At 31.9% G+C, this 17719-nt stretch overlaps 1 long non-coding RNA gene across 3 annotated transcripts; it reads left to right on the top strand.

Moving 5' to 3' along the window:
- The first annotated feature begins 817 nt into the window (after positions 1-817).
- LOC135151318 (uncharacterized) lies at positions 818-11164 on the top strand. 3 transcript variants are annotated; one of them, XR_010290063.1, is made up of 4 exons: positions 818-1599; positions 3344-3538; positions 4459-7988; positions 10858-11164. It is a non-coding gene; the product is annotated as an uncharacterized LOC135151318 (long non-coding RNA). The 3 variants fall into 3 exon arrangements; XR_010290062.1 differs by lacking the exon at positions 3344-3538 and adding an exon at positions 9743-9937 and having other exon boundaries at positions 819-1599; XR_010290061.1 differs by lacking the exon at positions 3344-3538 and having other exon boundaries at positions 819-1599.
- The last annotated feature ends 6555 nt before the right edge of the window (positions 11165-17719 follow it).

Raw genomic sequence — 17719 nt, 5'->3', positions numbered from 1 at the left:
TATATGCAACTGAATTCCTGATTTCGAGTTCGAGTTTTCAAATGTCATTTTCGACCTCATCTTTGGAGTCGATATATATATATATATATATATATATATATATATATATATATATATATATATATATATATATATATATGGATTCCAAATATGAGGTCGAAAATGACATTTGAAAACTGAAACTTGAAATCAGGATTTGTAGTTGCATATATGGTTGCAACTACAAATCCTAATAAGGGGGGTAGAATGTAATATCCCATATTATTAAAATTTAGATTTGATTATTGTAAATCTATTTGTCTAAATATTGTTGTTGGCTTTAATTGAAAAGTGAATTGACTATGTGAATAGTTCTATGTGATGATACTTGTTCTATGGATTAATATGGATTATACTGATTATGCGTCCTCCTTCTTTTTCTGATTCCGAGGACGGAATCCCTATAAGGAGGGTAGATTGTAATGACCCGGATTTTTAAAAATATTTTTATTAGTATTAAAAGTGATTTTCTTCAAAGAAGGGAATAAGATTTAATATTTTATTACAGTTTAATGAGTTTTCAAGGTTTTATATTTAAACCCCGGGTTATTGTGTTATTGATAAATAATTGTACTTTCAAAACTGATTTTCATATATTGTTTTGAAAATTCTGTATGAATATTATGTGAATATATGTGTGATGTGAGTAAGTGGTATTGGTGGATTTGTTGGTTAATTAATTTTGGTTAATTATGAGTATTATATGATTAATATATGAATTTTTGTGAATTTTATATTATCTGGTTTATTGCGTTAACTGCTCATATGTGTTCGTATTTGAGAGATATCAATTTCTATATGCTCAGGAGAAAATATAGTTTATTTGGATATTTTCATATCGATTTATGGAATGTTAGATGATTTTATAATCGATTTACGGATTTAATTGCGTATATTTATATTTATTTATTAATTATTTGACTTCCGTAAAACCGTCCACTCGTAACGGTGTAGCAAATTTTCTTCCTGGAAGTTTCAACAAAACTCACCTTTAGCCTAATTTGAATATTCCGGACATTTTTCGTGTTTTGACTTTTTCAATCCGGAGTACGGTTTTCCCCGGAGTCGGTCCGGCGGAGTTTTTCGGGTATTTTAATTGTTGATAATTATCTAGTTTGCCTCGAAATACGTGAAAGCTAGATATTTTGATTATTATATTACTTTTTATCGAAATACGTGCAAATGGGACCCCCAGACCAATGATTGATTTAAAATGCCCCATTTTGATGATTATCTTGAAAACCAGTACCGATTGGACCCTGCTTTATTAATATAAAGCTACTAAATATGTATTTTCATGTCATAAACGATCTAAAGGGGTACCAATTATTTGTAAATATAAATAGACCTTTCTAGAGCTTATTTTCACCCGTAAAATCATTTCACCAGTTTCTTTCCACGAATACCGAGAGAAATCGAGCGGTGTTCTTCGTGTTCTTCATAATCAAACGAAGATTTGAAGGTGTTATTGGAGTCAGAATCAAGCGTGCAAATAGTCAAATCGAAGATATCGAAGAGTAGAACCCAAATCAATCATCAAAAACAACATGAGATTCACAGGTAGGGAGTAATTGAAGTTTTAAAATTCGAATTATTATGATTTAAATAGTGAATTCTTGCAAACGTGGTTATTTGATTGTTTTGATGATTCCATGTTGTAGTACGTGTTTTTCTCGTCGTTTTGGTATATTATATGTTGAATTTCGAGTTCGGAAACATCTAGAAAAGTGGGTTTGATTATTTGGTTGTGTTCTTGAATAAAGTCACCGGAAAATTCTGGTTTTAGTCGGAATTTTGATTCGTTGAACCTGGGCTAGCATGGTATATATCATTGGAAAGAGTATAAGGAGAGCAACATGTTCGTGTGATTAGTTTGGTTGTTGGAGCCGTAATGGAGGCACCGGAATCTGGAAAACGGACGTCGCCGGCGTTCGTTCTTCGGATTTTTCCGGCTGATTCGCAAGCTTTCAGTGTGATTCAAGAGTGTAGTTATGTTCCTGGGAGGATGAGGGACTGATCTGGGCAGTCTGAGTGAAGAACGGAGGCCGGGACAGTATTTTCCGGCAAGTCAAGGCGGTGGCCGGCGGCTAAGTGCTGTTCGGTCACCCATCTTTTAGAGATGGTGAAAATCAGCCACTGTAGTTTTGATTTTTGCGATTAAGTCCCTCCCTGAAGTTTTCAAAACTATCGTTTTAAACCCTGAAGTTTTAAAATGTATTTAGTTAATTATTTTAAATTTTGAAATTATTTTAATTATTCTTTTAAATTTCAAAAATACTTTTTAATTATATCTTTATTCAAAAAATAAATCTAAATTAGTTTATTAATTAATTTTAATTAGTAATTAATTATTTTAATTGGTCAATTAATTTAAATATTAATTGATTAATTATTTTAATTAATTATTAATTGATTTTAATTGATTAATTAATTGGATTTAATTAATCCTTTTTGATTTAAAAATTCCGAAAAATAGTTTCGAGCTTTAAAATATTTTTCCAAATTATTTTCAAGGCTCAATAATTGTTTATGAATGATTTCAAGTCCAATTTCAAGTATTTGGGACTTGATTACTTATCCGAAAAGTGATTCTTTTATCGATTTTAATTCCGAAAAATGTTTAAAAATTCTGGAAAATTCCCGAAAAATCATTTTTAACCCAAGACTTGATTTAATATCAATTGGGATGGGAAACCTTATGTGTTGTGTGTTGTCTGCTATTGGTTGGTTGTGTTATGTGCCGATAGGAGAGTGAGAAAACTGTTTTGAGCATAACTTTTGATCCGTAAGTCGGAATCAAGTGAAACGAAAGAGAGACAGAAGCTTATAACGTCTATTTTAATATGATGTGACTATATGGCTGAGTCTATAAGGTGAATAATTGTTGATAAGTATGCATAATGTGATAATATGTGATCTAAGTGCTATCAAGTGATGATTATGTGAAGTACGTGTTAGTTTTGATATTGTGAAGTGATAAATGATTCGTATGATTGATATTGGATAAGAATATATGGATTATAGTTATTGGTTTTTGTTGGTTGATTAATGATTGAGATAGGATAACAGGTGGATAGTCTTATACATAGACGAGACGATGTCGGATTTTCGATAAGGATTTATAGGAATTGATTGGTGATATGTTATGTGGAATATGATTGACTATATGTTAGAGTCAAAGCATGCTTATGTGTTACGTGGTATCTGATAAGTTTAAAGGGATATATAAGGGGGTATCGGTATATGTGATATGCTTATGCGATATATTATTTAGTGACTATAGTATTATCTTATTCTCGTTAAGGATTTGGACGAGACGTGGATGACCGAAGAAGTTCAGAAGGACAAGTGGTGTTCCAAAGCGAATAAAGAATGAGTCGAGTAAGCGAAGTGGTGTGGCGAATAGGGTATAGCCAGAGATGGTCTAGAGACTATGATATGCATAGAGTATGAGATTGGAAAGATGAGATAGAGATGTGAGACTGGAGTCAGATTTAAGGCAAGTATCCTGCACCCTGCTTTTGGATATATTGCAAATATTCTGATTCATTCTTTTGATGTGTTGCAAGTATCCTAAATCCTTCTCTTGGATATATTGCAAATATTCTGATCCATTCCTTTGGTATATGTTTCAAGTATTCATACCTTTCTTTTCAAAGTTCGAAAGTGCGAGTATTCTGACCCATTCTTTCTAATCTTCAAGTTTCTAAAGAATTTCCGTTTTACAAATTAATTTGAAGTTCAGATTGTCATTGAAGCATGTGTTGCTCAGTGATAGTTAGAGCTTTGAATGAATTGGGATCTTCTTGATTATTCAACCCGCCATTGTCATGCTGGTTTAGCAGGCTAAATTCAGTTGCTTAGCCGATAATGGAGGATACTGAATAGTCGAGGATTTCCTGAACTGTGATTTATGAAATGATGGATCATGATTTATGAATAGATTATTATCAAAGTTTGAATTGGAATTATTCTGTTGTTGATGATATTTATGATGATGTTCTGTTAATTTATATTGGCTTCTTGAATTGAATTAGAGAATTGGATTATTGTTTTTATATAAACCTGTGGACCAGATTCGTGGTCATGTTAGGCCAATGAGTGCCTTGGATCCAGTGATAGAGCATGGCGGGGCCTGCTCGGGGTTAGTGCGGAACTGATCAGCTGCCTAACCTTGGTTTTACTTAAAATGTGATAGTCCAATTCAATAATTCTTTGGAAAGATTGAATTTCTCAGTTTAAATGCTGCAAGGTATTGTAAATCATTCTATACAATACCATGAACTCATGAACTCAGGTTGAATCCTCTTATATCTTGAACTCGTGAACTTCTATTATATCATTTCAGAACTATCATTGTTTATTATTACTTGCTGAGCATTGTTGCTCACCCTTGCTATTCCTTTCTAACCATTTCAGAAAGGCTTAAAGATGAGATGATTGATTGAGATTGTGAGTAAGGCTAATGCTAGGCGAGGAGACAGAGTTGAGGATCCAGTGGTCGAGGAGTGTTCAGGAAAGTTGATGAGGTTGGTGCAAGCTGGAATAGTTGACAGTGATTCTTCTTATCGAAGATGATCTGATTTGGTAAGAGAAGTTGTGTAATATTAGTGGTGGATTCTAATTTCAATACTGTAACCTGGATGCGATCCTGTTGCTTTTAGGGGGTTTAAATGTTCTCTTTCGAATCATTTATTAAAGTTTAAATGTTCTCTTGAAATTCTCCTATTATGGCTTTCAAGTTTGAAATTCAGGTTTTGAAATCATTCGATTTATGTTCTCATTCAAATCTTTTATTAAATGTTTTCAGGTTTTAAATTCTTTGGTTTTATTATCTTTATAAAAAAAAATACAGGTTTTCAAAGTGTTTTAAAATGGTTTTTGTGTGGTGACGTCAGAATCCAGGCCCCCGGATTCCTGGACCGTCACAGTTGGTATCAGAGCCACAGGCTATAAGTATTTGAAATTAGAATATAGATCATAGTTATAGGTTTTCTAGAGAAGAATGCGGTGTAACCTCACATAGAGATATGGTTGGACTATTTAGGAATAGTCTAGAGATGTGAGTGAAGAATAGAGTTTAGTTAGTTGATCAAGTTAAGTGTGGATATTTAAAGAGATTAGGATTCTTAAGTTTAGACATATGATTTCTAGTATGTTGATTAATTGAGATGGTGAATTGTGGAAAAGGTCAGTATTAGACCTATATAGAAGAGTGTGATAGTGAATGATTGAGTTGAGAATGGTGAAAATGCAGAGTTCAGAGTATTCTGACTATACTGCATATTTGAAATTGGATTATTGTATTGATTTGAGAATGATAAAGATGCATGGTTCATAGTATGTTGACCATGTCAGATATTTGGAAGAGGTATATGGTGTTAGTGAGATATGAAGAGTTAGTGTAAGATATGAGTTGTACTGAATTAGGAGGAGAGATTTGTAGATAGAAGTTGATAGATGAGAAGTGCATGATAGGGAGTATATGGAGTTGAGTCCAGTTGTTAGAGGTGATGTGTGCAAGTAAGTTAGAACGTTAATTCTCGACGACGATGTTTTAAGTTAAGTGGGACAAGGTGGGCCCATAACCCACAGGGCGACGATTCAGAAAATCGAAGATATGCTACGTGTTGTGTTATGGACTTCAAAGGCAACTGGATGAAGCATGAGAACGTGAACTACTTGGGCCAGACTTATTACGAACGATAACGTCTACGATGACATATTACGAGGCTATTACGAGTCAAATCGATTGATTATCGAGAACGTTGAAAAGATGACATAAATCGAATAAACGATTTTGTAAAGTAGAGTGAGAATTTGAGAAGACCTTGGCAATACCTCTCTTCAACTAAAGATTCTTTTGATTGTTTTCTCATCAGTGAGATATTATCATGATATCTTTTCTACAAAAGTTTTGATAAATGAGATCTTCAATTTCTCAAATTCTAAGATGACATTGATATTGATTATTGGTATGAGTTGGAAAGCAAAGATGTGTGATAAAGGTTTGTTGTGAAGAGATAGTGATGTTCCTTGATATTGTTTGACATTTCTTGACATTCCTTGATACCCTTTCATCTACCTTGATATCCCTTAGTGTTCTTTGATATTGTTGATATTCCTTGATATTCTCTGGTATTCCTTAACATTTCTTCAATTTGATTGGGATGAACAACCCTATTTATAGGGGACACAAGGTATACCTGTCTGTGTGATAGGAGTTGGATGGGACGCCATCACTTGTGTGTGTTGTGATTACAAGAAGGTTAAAAACCTTTAGTAGTGTCTAATATGGACACGCAACATGAAGTTCATTTGATCGTATTGATCTCCCAGTCACTCTTGTATTCCAATGTGACCTATTTTGAAAATATCTGGTTCCTCCGAAATTCCCAAAGATTGATTCTTGGGAAATGAAGTTTGCAAGTGTGAAGGTTTTGATTCTCCTATTTCTTTAACTTTGAAGGTATGCCAAAGTTGATCAAAGGCAGATGAGCATGTGATATTATGAAGCGTGTATAATGATCTTATAAATGATACGTTTTAGTTCTCATCGCGGATTCTGAGGACAGAATCCTAATAAGGGGGGTAGAATGTAATATCCCATATTATTAAAATTTAGATTTGATTATTGTAAATCTATTTGTCTAAATATTGTTGTTGGCTTTAATTGAAAAGTGAATTGACTATGTGAATAGTTCTATGTGATGATACTTGTTCTATGGATTAATATGGATTATACTGATTATGCGTCCTCCTTCTATTTCTGATTCCGAGGACGGAATCCCTATAAGGAGGGTAGATTGTAATGACCCGGATTTTTAAAAATATTTTTATTAGTATTAAAAGTGATTTTCTTCAAAGAAGGGAATAAGATTTAATATTTTATTACAGTTTAATGAGTTTTCAAGGTTTTATATTTAAACCCCGGGTTATTGTGTTATTGATAAATAATTGTACTTTCAAAACTGATTTTCATATATTGTTTTGAAAATTCTGTATGAATATTATGTGAATATATGTGTGATGTGAGTAAGTGGTATTGGTGGATTTGTTGGTTAATTAATTTTGGTTAATTATGAGTATTATATGATTAATATATGAATTTTTGTGAATTTTATATTATCTGGTTTATTGCGTTAACTGCTCATATGTGTTCGTATTTGAGAGATTTCAATTTCTATATGCTCAGGAGAAAATATAGTTTATTTGGATATTTTCATATCGATTTATGGAATGTTAGATGATTTTATAATCGATTTACGGATTTAATTGCGTATATTTATATTTATTTATTAATTATTTGACTTCCGTAAAACCGTCCACTCGTAACGGTGTAGCAAATTTTCTTCCTGGAAGTTTCAACAAAACTCACCTTTAGCCTAATTTGAATATTCCGGACATTTTTCGTGTTTTGACTTTTTCAATCCGGAGTACGGTTTTCCCCGGAGTCGGTCCGGCGGAGTTTTTCGGGTATTTTAATTGTTGATAATTATCTAGTTTGCCTCGAAATACGTGAAAGCTAGATATTTTGATTATTATATTACTTTTTATCGAAATACGTGCAAATGGGACCCCCAGACCAATGATTGATTTAAAATGCCCCGTTTTGATGATTATCTTGAAAACCAGTACCGATTGGACCCTGCTTTATTAATATAAAGCTACTAAATATGTATTTTCATGTCATAAACGATCTAAAGGGGTACCAATTATTTGTAAATATAAATAGACCTTTCTAGAGCTTATTTTCACCCGTAAAATCATTTCACCAGTTTCTTTCCACGAATACCGAGAGAAATCGAGCGGTGTTCTTCGTGTTCTTCATAATCAAACGAAGATTTGAAGGTGTTATTGGAGTCAGAATCAAGCGTGCAAATAGTCAAATCGAAGATATCGAAGAGTAGAACCCAAATCAATCATCAAAAACAACATGAGATTCACAGGTAGGGAGTAATTGAAGTTTTAAAATTCGAATTATTATGATTTAAATAGTGAATTCTTGCAAACGTGGTTATTTGATTGTTTTGATGATTCCATGTTGTAGTACGTGTTTTTCTCGTCGTTTTGGTATATTATATGTTGAATTTCGAGTTCGGAAACATCTAGAAAAGTGGGTTTGATTATTTGGTTGTGTTCTTGAATAAAGTCACCGGAAAATTCTGGTTTTAGTCGGAATTTTGATTCGTTGAACCTGGGCTAGCATGGTATATATCATTGGAAAGAGTATAAGGAGAGCAACATGTTCGTGTGATTAGTTTGGTTGTTGGAGCCGTAATGGAGGCACCGGAATCTGGAAAACGGACGTCGCCGGCGTTCGTTCTTCGGATTTTTCCGGCTGATTCGCAAGCTTTCAGTGTGATTCAAGAGTGTAGTTATGTTCCTGGGAGGATGAGGGACTGATCTGGGCAGTCTGAGTGAAGAACGGAGGCCGGGACAGTATTTTCCGGCAAGTCAAGGCGGTGGCCGGCGGCTAAGTGCTGTTCGGTCACCCATCTTTTAGAGATGGTGAAAATCAGCCACTGTAGTTTTGATTTTTGCGATTAAGTCCCTCCCTGAAGTTTTCAAAACTATCGTTTTAAACCCTGAAGTTTTAAAATGTTTTAAAATGTATATAGTTAATTATTTTAAATTTTGAAATTATTTTAATTATTCTTTTAAATTTCAAAAATACTTTTTAATTATATCTTTATTCAAAAAATAAATCTGAATTAGTTTATTAATTAATTTTAATTAGTAATTAATTATTTTAATTGGTCAATTAATTTAAATATTAATTGATTAATTATTTTAATTAATTATTAATTGATTTTAATTGATTAATTAATTGGATTTAATTAATCCTTTTTGATTTAAAAATTCCGAAAAATAGTTTCGAGCTTTAAAATATTTTTCCAAATTATTTTCAAGGCTCGATAATTGTTTATGAATGATTTCAAGTCCAATTTCAAGTATTTGGGACTTGATTACTTATCCGAAAAGTGATTCTTTTATCGATTTTAATTCCGAAAAATGTTTAAAAATTCTGGAAAATTCCCGAAAAATCATTTTTAACCCAAGACTTGATTTAATATCAATTGGGATGGGAAACCTTATGTGTTGTGTGTTGTCTGCTATTGGTTGGTTGTGTTATGTGCCGATAGGAGAGTGAGAAAACTGTTTTGAGCATAACTTTTGATCCGTAAGTCGGAATCAAGTGAAACGAAAGAGAGACAGAAGCTTATAACGTCTATTTTAATATGATGTGACTATATGGCTGAGTCTATAAGGTGAATAATTGTTGATAAGTATGCATAATGTGATAATATGTGATCTAAGTGCTATCAAGTGATGATTATGTGAAGTACGTGTTAGTTTTGATATTGTGAAGTGATAAATGATTCGTATGATTGATATTGGATAAGAATATATGGATTATAGTTATTGGTTTTTGTTGGTTGATTAATGATTGAGATAGGATAACAGGTGGATAGTCTTATACATAGACGAGACGATGTCGGATTTTCGATAAGGATTTATAGGAATTGATTGGTGATATGTTATGTGGAATATGATTGACTATATGTTAGAGTCAAAGCATGCTTATGTGTTACGTGGTATCTGATAAGTTTAAAGGGATATATAAGGGGGTATCGGTATATGTGATATGCTTATGCGATATATTATTTAGTGACTATAGTATTATCTTATTCTCGTTAAGGATTTGGACGAGACGTGGATGACCGAAGAAGTTCAGAAGGACAAGTGGTGTTCCAAAGCGAATAAAGAATGAGTCGAGTAAGCGAAGTGGTGTGGCGAATAGGGTATAGCCAGAGATGGTCTAGAGACTATGATATGCATAGAGTATGAGATTGGAAAGATGAGATAGAGATGTGAGACTGGAGTCAGATTTAAGGCAAGTATCCTGCACCCTGCTTTTGGATATATTGCAAATATTCTGATTCATTCTTTTGATGTGTTGCAAGTATCCTAAATCCTTCTCTTGGATATATTGCAAATATTCTGATCCATTCCTTTGGTATATGTTTCAAGTATTCATACCTTTCTTTTCAAAGTTCGAAAGTGCGAGTATTCTGACCCATTCTTTCTAATCTTCAAGTTTCTAAAGAATTTCCGTTTTACAAATTAATTTGAAGTTCAGATTGTCATTGAAGCATGTGTTGCTCAGTGATAGTTAGAGCTTTGAATGAATTGGGATCTTCTTGATTATTCAACCCGCCATTGTCATGCTGGTTTAGCAGGCTAAATTCAGTTGCTTAGCCGATAATGGAGGATACTGAATAGTCGAGGATTTCCTGAACTGTGATTTATGAAATGATGGATCATGATTTATGAATAGATTATTATCAAAGTTTGAATTGGAATTATTCTGTTGTTGATGATATTTATGATGATGTTCTGTTAATTTATATTGGCTTCTTGAATTGAATTAGAGAATTGGATTATTGTTTTTATATAAACCTGTGGACCAGATTCGTGGTCAAGTTAGGCCAATGAGTGCCTTGGATCCAGTGATAGAGCATGGCGGGGCCTGCTCGGGGTTAGTGCGGAACTGATCAGCTGCCTAACCTTGGTTTTACTTAAAATGTGATAGTCCAATTCAATAATTCTTTGGAAAGATTGAATTTCTCAGTTTAAATGCTGCAAGGTATTGTAAATCATTCTATACAATACCATGAACTCATGAACTCAGGTTGAATCCTCTTATATCTTGAACTCGTGAACTTCTATTATATCATTTCAGAACTATCATTGTTTATTATTACTTGCTGAGCATTGTTGCTCACCCTTGCTATTCCTTTCTAACCATTTCAGAAAGGCTTAAAGATGAGATGATTGATTGAGATTGTGAGTAAGGCTAATGCTAGGCGAGGAGACAGAGTTGAGGATCCAGTGGTCGAGGAGTGTTCAGGAAAGTTGATGAGGTTGGTGCAAGCTGGAATAGTTGACAGTGATTCTTCTTATCGAAGATGATCTGATTTGGTAAGAGAAGTTGTGTAATATTAGTGGTGGATTCTAATTTCAATACTGTAACCTGGATGCGATCCTGTTGCTTTTAGGGGGTTTAAATGTTCTCTTTCGAATCATTTATTAAAGTTTAAATGTTCTCTTGAAATTCTCCTATTATGGCTTTCAAGTTTGAAATTCAGGTTTTGAAATCATTCGATTTATGTTCTCATTCAAATCTTTTATTAAATGTTTTCAGGTTTTAAATTCTTTGGTTTTATTATCTTTATAAAAAAAATACAGGTTTTCAAAGTGTTTTAAAATGGTTTTTGTGTGGTGACGTCAGAATCCAGGCCCCCGGATTCCTGGACCGTCACAATGATAATAGATTTTAAATTATTTGGGTATCAAAAATGTAATAACAAAGATAAATTTAATAGATTATTCAGTTGAATGAATATTTAAATAAATTTTAATAGATTATTCAGTTGAATGATGAATTTAATTTTTAATAAAATAATATAAAGTAAAATTAAATTGTTCAAAAACATTATATATCTTATCAACTTTTACAAAAAAGTAAAATTAAATTGTTCAAAAACATTATAACTCTAAACAACACTTTTACCAAAAATTTATCAAACAACTTGTTTTCAGATTTTACACCACATTCGAAATCAAGTTTATCAAACAATTTCAACTTTTCGAAACATCACTTTTTTAAACCGCCCCGGAATGGAAGTGAAGTGGGAGAATTTAAAATTGAATACATATGGGTCTTTCTGGTGTATATTAATGGGCTCCTCCCTCCGTCCTCCCGTACTATATATTGAGAGACGCGACACAGTTTTTAATTTTCCTGTATAGCTGTGTAATTTATTTTTAAATTAAAATTTGGATGTTATATTCTTATTGAATTTTTTTTTTAAAAATAAGTTATGGAAGTATATTTTATAAGAGCATTGAAATGCGTATCAAGCAGTTGGAAAGAAATTTATAGAATTAAATGAGACGGAGGGAGTACTTTTAAATTAGGTAGGGATTTTTGATTGGTGTGAATTTTTGTGCATGCAGTGGGTCATCATTATTAATGGGATGAGAACCAAGAAGAATCCACCATCTAGCTAAAAGTAGTTGTTAGTGTGTGCGCCCATGGACACAAACTAGAAAATACGTTTATAAATTTATATACTCCCTTTGTCTCATAATAAGAGTCGCTTTGACTTTTTACACATAATTTGAGGTGTATAAAAAAAATAATCGTACATATTATTTTTTAAATTTTCTTTTTTCAAATAAAAGTTTAACATATCTATATTTTTATTCAGAAAAGAAAAAATTTCAAAATAATACGTAGATTTTTTTTTTTTTACATCTCAATTTACGTGTTAAAAATCAAAGCGACTCTTATTATGGGACAGAGGGGGTATTTATTCGTTATAATGACTAATTATATATTGAATTAATTACCAAAAAAACTATTAAACTTATGTAATATTTTCATTTTAACCATAAAACCGTTTTTGTTGTAGAATAATGCAACTAAGTAATACAAAATCTATTTGACATAACCCAATTTTAATGAATATCTAACCCTGGTTAATTCATAGTTGACATGAATGTCACATGCATCACAAGACATTAATTTTTTTAATTTTATTTTAAAATTTTACATAATTCATTATACATACATCAAAAGTCAGCTATATTTACATTTTCTTTTTGTGTATAAAAATTCAAATGAAAAACTTTTATTCAGAAAAAATAATAAAATAATTTATGAAACTAAATCTTTTAGAAGCCTTAAAATGCGTGTCAAACTCTCGTCCTTGAACTACCTAGGGCACAAATGAAATACTACAAATAACATATAGACACATATCAGATCACCAAAATATTGCAAACTATCACTATATTTTAATAATGCTAAAAAGAATAATATGGTGTTAATAAACAAATCCGTACCTAACGTTAGTGACAAAAAAAAATCCGAACCTAACATTAGTGGAAAAAATAAATCATAGTCTAGTGCTAAGTTTCTAAATACATAATAAGTTGGGTGGTGAAAAAAATCTATTTTTTCTTAAATAAATTTATCAATTTGATATAAATCAATATAAATCAGATGAAAAATAATCGATATACAGTAGCTAATAGACGGTGGTTTCAAAAAATCACACTAACATTGTCGCCTTCAAAGTAAGTTTCAGTACGCTTTGTGTTTGTGTAGATTGTGAATTAGGATTTTGACCCTTAATGAGATAGTAAAAGTATTAATAAAACCCATGTACCAAATAATTTAATTAATAATTTGATAATATACGTGGCATCCATCTTAATTTTAACTTAACCGTGGTTATGAACTAGTGAAATTGGGTTTTTAAAATAAAATTTTTTAAAGTTACTTGCATTATCCTATAACAAATATACTACTAGGGTTAAATTGAAAAAAACACAATAGCTATATAGTTTTTTTGGTAATTAAGTCTTATATATTCACTGTAAGATGTAACTATTATTTCAAATTATAAAAATAATATCAAGTTATAATAGAATAATAGATATCATTGAATTTTTTTCCGGGAGTCCAGAGATTTAACAAGTAGCAATACTTTAATGACTAACTAGATTCAAATCATATTTGATATTTTATTTAATCATATATTATATTATAATTTTAATTATTATATTTTTTAAGAATATTAAAATAATAAAAGACTCATATATTTATTATTAAATATTAGATTGGTCGATTTTAGTTAGAAGGCTGATCTTAATTTGAAATTTAGTGTGCATGCTGGGGTGGGTGGGGGGGGGGGGGGGGTCGTTATTATTTGTAATCTATGTTCCCCCATTTTTTTTTGAAATTTAATAATATTTTATTATAAATATAAAATTTAGGAGACAAATCAAAAATAGATGTATAATTAATACTTAATAAATTTTTGAATGATTGTATACAAATACACTGATAACTATGCAAACATAAGAGTGGTTGACTGTATTAATTACTACTTATCCTGTGCCCTCATAGCACAGGTTAGCCACTCCGTTTAACAAATATAATCTATAAAGACATTGATTAAATTTCCAGTCACAAATAATATACTGGTGGAGTAATAATATATTGGATTTTGAGCCAAAAATAATGTGATGGCGGAGTAATCAAAATTTTATGAATTTTTAGAACTTTTATAATTGACATTTAAAACATGTCAGTTGAATTCTGTAGGGTCAAAAATGCATCACATCAATTATTTAATGGACACTCTTTTTTCTTGTATGACATTTTTGATTTGAAACGTACGTTAACACTCCAACGGTCATTTACGACGGATAACTTACGACCAATTATTAAAATTTCGTCGTAAATTAAAACAAATCCGTTGTAAGTTCCATTCTTGTAGCAGCCACAATCCTGCTCCTCTGCAATTTCTGACCCCATCTTTTAATAATTTTTTTAATCGAAAATAAATCAAACGGATTCAATGCGTCGTAAGTTTAGCTATTATTTTAGTGAAATTGTGGGCCCCACCAGGTATAACTTCCGACGCTTGACTGTACTTACGACGCTTGACCATACTTACGACGCATGTGAAAAATTGTGACATTTTTTTAAACTTACTACTTGAGCAAAAACGAAGAAAATATTCCATCGTAAGTTTGGAACTTACGACATATTTTGGGCTTAAATTCTGTCGTAAATACCCTATTTTATTGTAGTGTAAGGTTAGTTAACCGGTTAAAAGTTATTGTTTTTAATTATATTATTTTGTAAATTAAAATCTTGATTACATATTTTTATTCATAAATTTATATTAAAAATAATACTTTCAACTATCTGGTCAAAACATTTAGAAGTCTTTGTCCAAAAATCGACATGATATGTTAAAAACGGAGGGAGTAATAACTATATTCGACTTTACTTGTATCAGTCATGTTTGTAATCATTCAATTGTATATGTTTGCTGACTAGGTAATATGGTGATTATAAAATTGTGTAAAAGTGCAATGCCGTATAAATACTGTACATTTGCTATTCCCGTGTGAAATAGGACAATTATAGCTGATTTCCAACTGCTTGTGATTTTGTCCATAATTATTTTGGCATTTTGATTGTTATTGGTGCAAGTGAGCTTGGTATATCTTTTTCATGTAAAACTCCAACTGCTTGTGATTTTGTCCATAATTATTTTGGCATTTTGATTGTTATTGGTGCAAGTGAGCTTGGTATATCTTTTTCATGTAAAACTGCTTATATATAGGAGTAAGTCGGATTAGTCTTCAAGTAGGTTTGCACTTTATATTTGTTTAATAGACTGCATGCTTCAAGTACATCACTGACCAAGTGGGTTGTAAATTAATCTTAAATACTAGACTTACATCCCCGGTTAGGTTTCGATGCCTAATTCATAGCATAAAACTATACATTCTTGATTACTTTTTTATGTAAAACTCTAACATGTAAAGGATTTGTGTAACTTAATTTAATTAAGCAATGAAACAGGAGGTTTGAATGTGTATTTGTGCATATATATTCCTGATATTAGCTGCCTACATTAATATCTCGAGCTGACTAATATTATGTGAGTATGTTTGTAATTGCACGATGGTATATGTACTGAAATGAATGCTTCTGCCAAACTGTTTATGAATAAAAGAGAAATAGGATCAGTTGGTTATAATATGTGTGTCTAAAAAAGAACAGAATGCTTATGCTTCTACTAAGTCTGCTGCAATTGCTAATTCATAGTGCAATTATGTGTCTGGTTTCTATTGCTTTTGGTACCATAATTTATTTCACAGTGGTGTCTCCAGTGAGGAGGTTTTGTGCATATATATTCCTGATATTAGCTGCCTACATTATTATCTCGAGCTGACTAATATTATGTGATTATGTTTGTAATTGCACGATGGTATATGTACTGAAATGAATGCTTCTGCCAAACTGTTTATGAATAAAAGAGAAACAAGATCAGGTTGTTATATTATGTGTGTCTAAAAAGGAACAGAATGCTTATGATTTTGCTTCTTCTAAGTCTGCTGCAATTGCTAATTCATAGTGTAATTATGTGTCTGTTTTTTATTGCTTTTGGTACCATAATTTATTTCACAATGGTGTCTCCAGTGAGGAGGTTCTATTCGGACAGTGGATACATATCTGGCACAAACTAGCATTGCAGACTGGACCTGGCAGTGACAAATTCACAGTGCAGTGGATACAAATTAATGAGGCAGACCTGCAATCTCTTTGCCTTAAAATCATTAGCAGCTTATGCTTTCTGTAATTTCTTGTAGGAGACTTTTTGTATTGTAAACATTCTATATTCCCACTGTATTAGAAATCTTGTATTTTTGTAATATCGGTTCCTCGTATTTTGAATGAATGAAGACTTTCATTTTTAATTTTTGTGTATGCGGTTTTGTAACCGAAACCGAAGTTTTTGTAACCGAACCGAGATATTTAAAACCGAAACCGAACCGAAACCGAACCGGCGGTTTCGGTTTTGATTTCTAAAAACCGAGGGTATGCGGTTCCGGTTGCGGTTTTATCTAAAAACCGCACCGAACCCGCATCCGCTCACCCCTACTTAATTATGTATTTTAGGCGGCGTGAAACTAATTCTCAACTTCATTTATACTCTATAGCATGTTCCGCACTAGTTTTGTTTTAACTTAATGGCATGTTTTGCTATAATACATTTATACTAGGTACAAGTGACAGTGCGTGTTAAGGATCAGTGGAACTGCCACTATCACTCTTTTTAACAAAAATATGGAGCATCTAATTCATGTACCCGTGGAGAATGTTATGGCAGAAATAAGTAGGTTATGTTCTCTTACTTGGTCAAACTAACTAAGTTCCATTTAATATATCTTTAACTCCCATACACTCTGATTGAAACAATGCAGGCCAACCACGTGGCTGAGGTCCCGACAGTGTTCAAAGATGTGGCGGGCAAGATGTATGTTTGATGTTAAAATTAAGAGTTAATTACACTTTGTAACTCCTAGAACTTTAAAACGTGGTATTATGCATCCTAAACTTAAGATTCTCGTGCATGTTGTAACCCCTAGTCACTATTCCCGTTAAATTTAACTGTTTGAGAGGTAACAGTGTGTATATTAGTTTATAACAGCTACTTTACTCCCTGTGACCCCTCAAAAATTATGTATTATATTTTGAAATTATTTTTAAACACACACAACGATGTAAAAAAATTTAAAATAATTTTTAAAATATGTATCTAGATTTAGAATCTGAAAATTTATTTTTTTTACATAAACGATGTAACTAATATACACATTGTTACCTCTCAAACAGTTAAAGTTAACGGCAGATTTGGACATAATAGTGACCCGGGGTTACAACTTGCACAGGAATGTTAAGTTTAGGGTGCATATTGCCACGTTTTAAAGTTCAGGTACTAAACTGCGTTTGGAGCAAACTTAGGTGTTACAAAATGTAATTAACTCTAAAATTAATCCCTACAATACTAACCTTGGATATGAGTAAACTGTTAAGCTCTCAGAAAGTTTGACGGATGATGCTGGCTTTGTTGCTCAAATCACCATAAGAAACACAACCCTTTAGAAAATCTCAACCAAATTTTCGGAAATTTTCTTCTAAAATGCTTTTATACTTTTATTAACAGTACAACAGCTTTGCATAGTTTACTGATAAATGGACAACACCTCTAGAAATACTCGCTATACTACATTTGGCAAA

Source organism: Daucus carota, chromosome 3, assembly GCF_001625215.2.
Source record: "Daucus carota subsp. sativus chromosome 3, DH1 v3.0, whole genome shotgun sequence".
In the NCBI taxonomy this organism is placed as follows: Eukaryota; Viridiplantae; Streptophyta; class Magnoliopsida; order Apiales; family Apiaceae; genus Daucus; species Daucus carota.
The sequence above is the reverse complement of the archived record's forward strand: the minus strand, read 5'-3'. Positions and strand labels throughout refer to the sequence as shown.